The following is a 9,529-nucleotide window of genomic DNA, read 5'->3' as shown; positions in this document are numbered from 1 at the left end:
AACTGATTCTATCTCACCCTAGAGGCCCCTCCTCACACACACACCCTCAGCCCCCAGTAAGCCGGAGTTTGGAGTGTTTGGATAAGATTCCAAAGAGGCTGGTTTGCCCTCTAAGAGCCGGCACCTTGTCATCTCAGTCATTCACACCTTAGTAGGAAATAGCCCATCAGGTCCTTTCCGGAGAGCTGAGTTTGCCTGGAACTCAGAGAGGTGCTGGGCCCCCAGGAGCGCGCTGCCTGGAGCCGCGCTGGCCCGCCCTGTGCCCCGCCCACCCGCGCCGCCCCGCCTTCCGGGGACACTCCCTTCTGCCTATAAGGGCCGCGCTCTGCGCTCTGCCCAGACCACGCACCTCGCCCAGACAGCCCAGCAGCGGGTAAGGCCGGGTAGCGATCTGGGCCGGGCGGGAGAGGCTCCGATCCGCGAGCACCCCTCGGGGTCCGCGTCCGGTGGTCACCCCGCGCCGCCGTGCGCTCCGCGGGGTGCCCGCGTCCGGTGGTCACCGCGCCCCGTCGTGCGCCCCGCGGGGTCCCGCGTCCGGTGGGCTCCCCGCCCCGCCGTGCGCCTCGCGGGGTCCCTGAGTCCGGTGGTTACCGCCACCTGCCCTGCGCCCCACCCGGAGTCCCCGGCGCTGCGTCCCGGGAGACCAAACCGGGCGGCCTGCGGCAGACGGAGGTCGCTCCCTGGGGCCTGAAGGCGGAAGCGGAAGCCGAAGCCGGAGTCCTGAATGTTTCTCTCTCTGTGAGGGTTTCCAGGCAGCCCCGGCGGAGCGGCTTCTCCTTTCTGCGGCTGGAGGCAGGGAAGGGAGGCCAGTGCGATCCTAGAGATTATTTATCAGCAGCAACAGTAATAATTCAACTTAGCACTTACACGCTGGGCAGCCAGCACGACTGTTCCTCTTGCTCGATTGTATGTGGGCTGAGAGTCGAGGTCAGGTGGGGAGAGTGCTTGGCTGAGCTGAGCGCAAGGCCAGGTGCTTCACCTGCAGCCCCTCCGTGCCCGCGGGAGTGACAGAGGATACTTGTCACCTTCTCCTTGTCGGGCTGCCCTACCTGACCCCGGGGCCTGTGTTGGCTTCCCACTCTCAGATCCTTCACCAGCTGTGAGACTGGGGACCTCTCTAAACACCAGCAAGTGAATCTCAAAACGAGGATACTTCTGTCTCTTTTGCGGGAATTTGCTTTAATGAGTAGCAGGTAGCTATGACTTTCTAATAGAAACATTCTTTTCAGGTAAAAGTGGGCAGTGGATTCATGGCTCAAATGAATCAGAGACTTGAACGGAGGGTGGGAAGTGTGCGCTCCCACGTGTGGTAGGGAAGGGCCCAGATGCACCTGTCTGCACGGCCAGGGCCCTTTAGGACACGGAGTCCTGATCCCGTGTCACTGCTGAATCCTTGGCCAGTCGCCCCAAGCTCCCACAGTAGTGCACATGGAGTGTTCTTGCCCTCCGCGAGAGAGAGACAGAGAGAGACAGAGAGGGAGAGAGAAAGTACAAGTTCGTTGCAGGGTATTTCAAGGTGGCTGGCGTGAGTTGAGGAGGAGATGGGGAAGTGGCGTTGTCGATTGGCTGGTGTGGCAGGGGGCAGCTCAGGGCTCTGCTCTGTGTTGCAGCCTCACCATGGAGCAGTTGAGCGCGGCAAACACCCGCTTCGCCTTGGACCTGTTCCGCGCCCTGAACAAGAGCGATCCTGCCGGCAACATCTTCATCTCCCCCTTCAGCATTTCATCAGCGCTGGCCATGGTCTTTCTGGGGACCAGAGGCAATACCGCGGCGCAGATGTCCAAGGTGAGCAGAAACTAGCTCTCCCAGCTGGTGCCTACCGCACAGACCGTACCAGAAAGTTGTGCCTTTGAGCTCTTGCAGCGCGTTTGTACAAAACTGTATTTCGGTGTTCAGCATTGTGTGTTATATTATACATTATACTTCATGAAGTCAGACTTTCAGAAAAAGCCCCAGGAAAAATCCACTGGGATGCAGGCTGTCATTCATGACCCAGTCTTTACTGAGCACCTGCGATGTGCCAGGCTCTGCTTTTTGTGGACTGAGGACGGAGCAGGAAGAAAGGGACAACCCCTGCCTGTGCTGCTTCCGTTCCGCAAGGAGTCTCCAGGGCTTTCCTGTAAGCCACGCCCTCCCCCGCCCAGGACTGTCCAGTTTCCGCTTTGCCTGTGATGCTCAGCGACTCCCGTAATGTCGGCTGTGTCTTGATACTTTTGAGCATAATGACACCTAGTCGAGAAGTCAAGGGGACACGAGAGCTTGTGAGTCCGTGTTCCTACCCCTGGGCCTGGCAGGGGCCAGGCTCTGTGATCCCCGTTCCCCTGTGAGCAGTAGGGCCCTGCAGGGAGAGGGGGCGGGGATGCTGAGGGTCCTGCCTGTCCTTGGTGGGTGTGGAGGGCACCTGTGTGCGGGGCGTGCTTTATGCTGAGTGGGGAGCTCTGGCTTTCCTTGAAAAGAGGGGTGAAAGTGAAGGTCTTTCTAACACACGGGTCACAGATTGCGCTGCACTTAGAGCCAGGGAAGGTCCAGCCCGGATTCACGTTTATGGGCCTGTTCCAGCTGCAAAGCTTCTATTTCTGTACTTTAGGAAAAAACCAACCTTTTTCATCACTGCAGATACAAAAGCGTTTGAAAGTTTTTAAAAATCCGGTTTAAAAAGAACCCCGGTACTAGTCATTGTTAGTCGTCCCCTGCAAGGTAAGCTGAGCTTGTGTTTTGAGGCTTTCCAGGTACTTTATAAGCTCAGAAAAGAACAGTCTTAAGTTTTTACCCCCGTTTCCAGTAAAGAGATCCGTCACAGCACCCCCACGCACATTCACATCTCAGTGAGTAAGTGGCCTTTGTACACGGTGGCGGTTCTTCCTCGTGCCTTAAAAGCAAGGAACCAGCCCAGGCCTCATAAAACCATAAGGGGCCTCTAGATGTAACTGATGTATGGGAATTCAACTTTGCCCATGTTAAGTTTAAGGAAATTATTTTAAGTAAGTGAGTTACTGATGCCAGTACTGCAAGGAAAAGAAATAAAAACCTCTCAATCTGTACCATCTCTGTGTTCTTACATAGCTGATGCTTCTTACTTTACTGTTTATTTCTGAGAACTTTCAGTAAAATATATTTGTATAGAATATACATATGAACTTACCACTTCTGATTTTGGGGAAAAAAGCAGACTTGTGTAAATATTTAGCTTGTTAAGCACTCCTATTTGTGGAACTCTAATTATACAAAAAAGTGATGGGAAAACAGTTTCCAATGTCCTTATTATGTTTCACCAAGACATACATTTTGGATTTTCTATTACTTGTTCTCCAATGAAAAATGGAATATGAAGATGGCTGGGGATCATCAATAATTAGTAATATTAATTTGATTTGATGGAAGCAAATGCCAAGGAACCAGCTTATAATTTCAAAAGAAATGGTTATAGAAATAATGTGTTCTTTCTTTTAGGCTCTCTATTTCAAAGAGGTTGAGGAGATTCATTCGGGATTTCAGAGTTTGAATGCTGATATCAACAAACATGGAGCTCCCTACATTCTGAAACTTGCTAACAGGTTATATGGAGAGAAAAGCTATGATTTCCTCCCTGTAAGTACTTTGCTCTTCGTGTTCCAAAACTCACTAGACAATGCAGACTCTTTTCCAACAAAATCAAGTCACAGAAGTCAGCTTTAAGTTTTATAAACATTCAGCAAAATCATCCAGAATGAAAACACGACAGACAGTTTTCCCGGAAATGGATGTGATTTCATTTTCTAGTCTCCACAGTGAAAAGATTGACCCTGGCTGTTTTGCTAAAGCAAGAGTGAATTCCATGATTCACTTTCAAGTACAATCAGTATTTGCTTGTTTATGAAAATGTTAGTCAAGGGGTAGAAAAGAATTGGTAAATTTGTTTTATTTTATTTGGGCTGTGCCGCGTGGCATGTGGGATCTTAGTTCCCTGACCAGGGATTGAACCCCTGCCCCCTGCAGTGGAAGCACAGAGTCTTAACCACGGGAGCGCCAGGGAAGTCCCAGGAGTTGGTAAATTTTATACAACACTGAAACCACTCAACTGTACACTTAAAAGTGCTTAAGGTCGTCAGTTGAATGCTGTGTGTTTTCACTATAGTAAAAAATGTAGAAGGGTTAGAATTTTTTTTGTTACAATGAAATATGCCTTTTGGACAATTTCTGTTGCTTTTCAGGATTTTACAAAACCATTTCTGTATGGAGTAGGAGTTACTCACATTTCCTTTTTTTTTTCCTTAAACAGGAGTTCTTAGCTTCAACTCAGAAAATGTACGGTGCTGAACTGGCCAGTGTGGATTTTCTGCAGGCCGCCGAAGACGCAAGGAAGACCATAAACGAGTGGGTCAAAGGGCAGACGGAAGGTGAGTGAGGGCAGCCCTGGATCGTACACACTGATGCTTCCTTTCGTCCACCCGCCTGCCCCTCGCAGGTGACTCCCTCTCCCCTTCCCTAGCCCCTCAGCCTGACCCTGGGGTCCACCTTGCACTGCCCAACTGCCCAGGGCCAGACAGGGCCAGGCCTTCCTTTCTTCTTTCTTCCTTCTTTCCTTCCTTCCTTCCTTTCTTTTTCTTTCTTTCCTTCCTTCCTTCCGTTTTAAATAAATTTGTTTATTTTATATATTTATTTTTGGCTGCGTTGGGTGTTCGTTGCTGCGCGCAGGCTTTCTCTACTTGAGGTGAGTGGGGGCTACTCTTCGTTGCGGTGCGTGGGCTTCTCATTGCGGTGGCTTCTCTTGTTGCAGAGCACGGGCTCTAGGCGGGCGAGCTCAGTAGTTGTGCGCACGGCTTAGTTGCTCCGGCATGTGGGATCTTCCCGGACCAGGGCTCGAACCTTAGTCCCCTGCATTGGCAGGTGGATTCTTAACCACTGCACCACTGGGGGATGTCCCCAGAGAGCTTTCAAATGTAGGAATTCCTCAAAGTGGAAATGTAAACATGATTTAACTGAAGATGCTAAATGTTTTCTACCCATAAGTTCCCAAACTACATTTTAAAATGAAAACTAACATTGAACGAAGACTGAAAGAGATGAAAATCTTGTGAATCAGTATTTACAAGCTACTGTGGTCATAAATACTTTTGCCAACATCTTGTCTAAGAACCAGGGTCGGGAGGTGGGGCTGCGTCTCCTCAGGCTCTCTTTCTGGTTTGTGTTACTGTCGTAGTCACGGAACGGTTGAGGCACCACAGGACACCTGTGTTCCTTCCATCAGGGACTGTCACGGCCATGCCACGTCATGAGTGGGGCCTGTGTTTCAGGGGAGGAACTGTCCTACCTTTTGGATATTTGTTAAAAGCTTTCCTGTGAGAGTCAGGCATCTAACTTGGAAGATTTGAAAAAGGGAGCTATTTATTAGTGACAAAACATTTTGGTTAAGAAATTGTTTTTCCTGAAAAAGAATGGCCAGTCACAAAATGAGGCCACTACTTATCCCACGTTCCAGAAAAGAAGAGTTTTCCTGGTTTTAGCCTTTAAACAATTGACTGTTTTGAAGCATCGGCCCTTTGGGGGCAGATTGTGTCCCCCTGATCTGCCCCTCGAGCTGGTTTATTTAAAGTAGAAGCACCCCGGGGGCTTGGCTGACTTAGTACCATGTTAAAGGAAATTAAATAGAAGGAAGAATTTGAGTGGCATTTCATTGCTAAGCAAAGGTCAGTTCAAATGTGGAATTCTGATAGGTGGATTTTTAAAAAGCTAACTTTGTCTTTTTAGGGAAAATTCCAGAGCTGTTGGCCTCAGGTGGGGTTGATAGCATGACTAAGCTGGTGCTGGTGAATGCCATCTATTTCAAAGGAAACTGGCAGGAGAAATTCATGATGGAGGCCACAGAAGATGCAGCTTTCAGACTGAATAAGGTGAGGGCAGGTGACCTTCTAGAAGACTGTGTGCTCTAAAGCCACGCTGACAACAGTGTTAGTGATCTGTGTTTTAATTGTCTAGAAGACACAAAACTAGTGAAAATGATGTATCAGAAGAAGAGGTTTCGGCTTGGCCACATCAAGGACCTTAAGTGCCAGGTGCTGGAACTGCCCTACGAGGGAAAGGACCTCAGCATGGTCATCCTGCTGCCGGATGACATCCTGGACGAGTCCACGGGGCTGAGGAAGGTGCGCCTCCCCACCCGAGTGATGCGCGGACCCGTGTGTGTGTGTGTGTGTGTGTGTGTTGTGTGTGTGTGTGTGTGTGTGTGTGTGTGTGTGTGTGCGTGTGTGTGTGTGTGTGTGATGCTGTGTGTGTGTGTGTGTGTGTGTGCGTGTGGTGTGTGGTGTGTGTGTGTGTGTGTGTGTGTGTGTGTGGTATACCTTTGTGTAGTGAGGTGACCCTTCCCAGTTTCCCGTCACTCCTTTGTAAAGTAGCCCATCCACGTGTGCCAGTGCGAAGCTCCACATTTATTTATTTATGTTTATAGGGACTTTTATTATCGAGGTATAATGACATGTAACATTATGTTAGTTTCAGGAGTACAACATAATGATTCTATAACTGCATATGATGAGAAAGGGTTACCATAATAAGTCTAGTTAACATCCATCACCACACAGTTTAATTTTTTTTCTTGTGATGAGAACTTTTTTTTCCTGTGCATATAATTTTATTTATTTTTTTTATTGTACGTTTTTTAATATCTTTATTGCAGTATAATTGCTTCACATTGTTGTGTTAGTTGCTGCTGTATAACAAAGTGAATCAGCTATACGTATACATATATCCCCATATCTCCCCCTCTTGCGTCTCCTTCTCACCCTCCCTATCCCACCCTCTACGTGGTCACAAAGCACCGAGCTGATCTCCCCGTGCTATGCAGCTGCTTCCCACTTGCTATCTAGTTTACGTTCGGTAGCGTATATGCCACGCTACCAATGCCACTCTCTCACTTCATCCCAGCTTACCTTCCCCCTCCCCGAGTCCTCAAGTCCCTTCTCTAGTAGGTCTGCGTCTTTATCCTGGCCTGCCCTAGGTTCATCAGTACCGCTTTTTTAGATTCCATACATATGCCTTAGCATACGGTATCTGTTTTCTCTCTGACTTACTTCACTCTGTATGACAGACTCTAGGTCCATGCACCTCATTACAGATAACTCAGTTTCGTTCCTTTTTATGGAAGGCCCACATTTAAATGTTCAGCTACTATCGGTGCACAACGTGGCGGGAACATCTAAGGTACAGACCGAGTGGAACGCTGGCCAGGGGCAGCTCGTGGAGACTCCCTTAGATGAGCTTTGGAGGCCCGTGCCATAAATGGGGACTGTTTCATTAAAACAATTTTTAAAATTAAAAACCCTCGACCATTATAGTTTCGCCATGTGCTGTAAAATCTGGTCATTGTCACCCCAGTTCACGTAGGTTGTGCATTAAATGTCCAACTGCTACATGACAGGAAAAGATCCACGTGGCCCGTTAGTCTGAGAGATAAGCCCGCTGCCTAACCTGAACTTTGTCTGCGGTTTCTCTTATTGTAATTCAAAGCGAATCGTATCTCTTGCCAGGGCCAGGAAGAGGCAAAACTGTGAAGAGTGAAGTTTTGCTTCAGTGTCTCTGGCCTGTTGTGGCTTTCCCCTCCCCATCCCTGACCAAACTTGCTGTTGGATGGCGTTTAATATTAGCCATTTGCAGCTCTAGAGCATAAGTTAAAACCACTGTGTTCCTTCTTTCAATTGTATTTGCATACTTGTCCGTTCCTGATTATCAAAAAGAAAGTCTGGAATGACCAGCACCAGTAGAAAAGTGGAATGTGCGTCTGTTCCAGTGCAGTAGCAGTGATAATAGTAATGACAGTAGCTGACCTTACACAGCACTTGTGTAGGGTGACTCATTCAGCACTTACAGCGCTCCAAGTATGTGCTACTGTTATCCCATTTTAGATGAGGAACTAGGGCCATTTCTGTGTTTACCAATGGGCTACATCTATCAGAGATAACTTCGCTGTGTGAGGTTCCCAGATAAACACAGTGATCACTGGGGTTCAGAATAAACAGAATGAAATAATGGAAGAAAGCTTTAAAGCACCCTCTTGCATCACGCGACCAATTAGGGCAATTTTAGCCAGGACGGCCCGTGACCCATGTGGCAGGGGCCTGGTGAGTCCTGGGTGGATGGGCCCTTGGTGACTGGGAACGCAGCTCTGTTCATTATCACCAATAGCCAGAAAGAAATGAAATGCTCCAAATGGAATCTGTGTTGGTACAAACGTGAAGGAAGCTAGGGAGCCCGTTCATTCAAACAATGCTTCAAACTTCCTTCTATAAAATGATTTCAGCTCTTGTTTTTGCCCATTCCGAATCCAGATTGAGCAACAGCTGACTTTGGAAAAGCTGCGTGAGTGGACCAGACCCGAGAATCTGCATCTCCTTGAGGTCAATGTCCAGCTGCCCAGGTTTAAGCTGGAGGAGAGCTACGAGCTCAGCACTCTGCTGGCCTCCCTGGGTATGCAGGATCTCTTCAGTGGCAAGGCTGACCTGTCCGGCATATCAGGAGCCGGAGGCCTCTCTGTATCGAAGGTGGTCCACAAGTCCTTCGTGGAGGTGAACGAGGAGGGCACAGAGGCGGCGGCTGCCACCTCGGTCGTCATATTCGGAACGGCTTCCAGTCGACAGAGGAGTATTTCACCGCCGACCACCCGTTCATTTTCTTCATTCGGCACAATCCTCCATAGCATCCTGTTCCTCGGCAGACTTTCCTCCCATAGAGACTAGAAATACAAGGTCAGGCTTGGAGCATTTTACCTGCCCTTTCAATGGTGACCATTTTCATAGATCTTTACCAGTATAACTACTATCCAAAAATGAATCTTTAATCTCCTTTGTAAGCTCAGTCCTGTTGGCTGGTTACACCCATTAACTTGGCATGGGTATCTGTTCTTCTTTGTTTTTTTTTTCTGCGGTACGCGGGCCTCTCGCTGTTGCGGCCTCTCCTGTTGCGGAGCATAGACTCCGGACACGCAGGCTCAGCGGCCATGGCTCATGGGCCAGCCGCTCCGCGGCATGTGGATCTTCCGGACCGGGGCACGAACCCCACGTCCCCTGCATTGGCAGGCGGACCCCAACCACTGCGCCACCAGGGAAGCCCTCTTCTTTTTTATGCTAAAAAATATCAGTGATTTCTTTTGAATGCATCAAGTTAAAAAAGCAAAGAAAAAATCAGATGTGTAGATTCTTGACAACGTAGAAATCTATGAAGTGCTATACTTTCCTGAGAGCCGGGGGGAACACGGTCACTCTGTCATCTGTTTTATAGATAGACCTTTGGAAGCCGTAAATATAGAGATACCCTGATTGTTGAAAGGCGGCTTAAAAACAGATATTCAATTGAAATACCGCAGAGCGCAGCAGTTAAGGGTTCTGCGTTATGAAGACAGACTTGCCTTGGCAATGTCTCTGAGCCTGTGTTCTGCAGAATTTGTATCCCATTACAGCCCTCCAGGTGTCAAACTATCAAAGAGCCACCTGGTGATAACCTAACCCCTCCTTTTTTTCTGTCTCTCCCTTGTCTTCCTGATATGAGTTGGTGTGGGATC

The 9,529-nt window shown here is 48.7% G+C and overlaps 1 pseudogene; it reads left to right on the top strand.

Moving 5' to 3' along the window:
• The first annotated feature begins 1,256 nt into the window (after window positions 1-1,256).
• On the top strand, window positions 1,257-8,895 carry LOC117310923 (leukocyte elastase inhibitor-like; annotated as a pseudogene).
• The last annotated feature ends 634 nt before the right edge of the window (window positions 8,896-9,529 follow it).

Source organism: Tursiops truncatus, unplaced genomic scaffold (assembly GCF_011762595.2).
Source record: "Tursiops truncatus isolate mTurTru1 unplaced genomic scaffold, mTurTru1.mat.Y mat_scaffold_614_arrow_ctg1, whole genome shotgun sequence".
NCBI lineage: Eukaryota > Metazoa > Chordata > Mammalia > Artiodactyla > Delphinidae > Tursiops > Tursiops truncatus.
The sequence above is the reverse complement of the archived record's forward strand: the minus strand, read 5'-3'. Positions and strand labels throughout refer to the sequence as shown.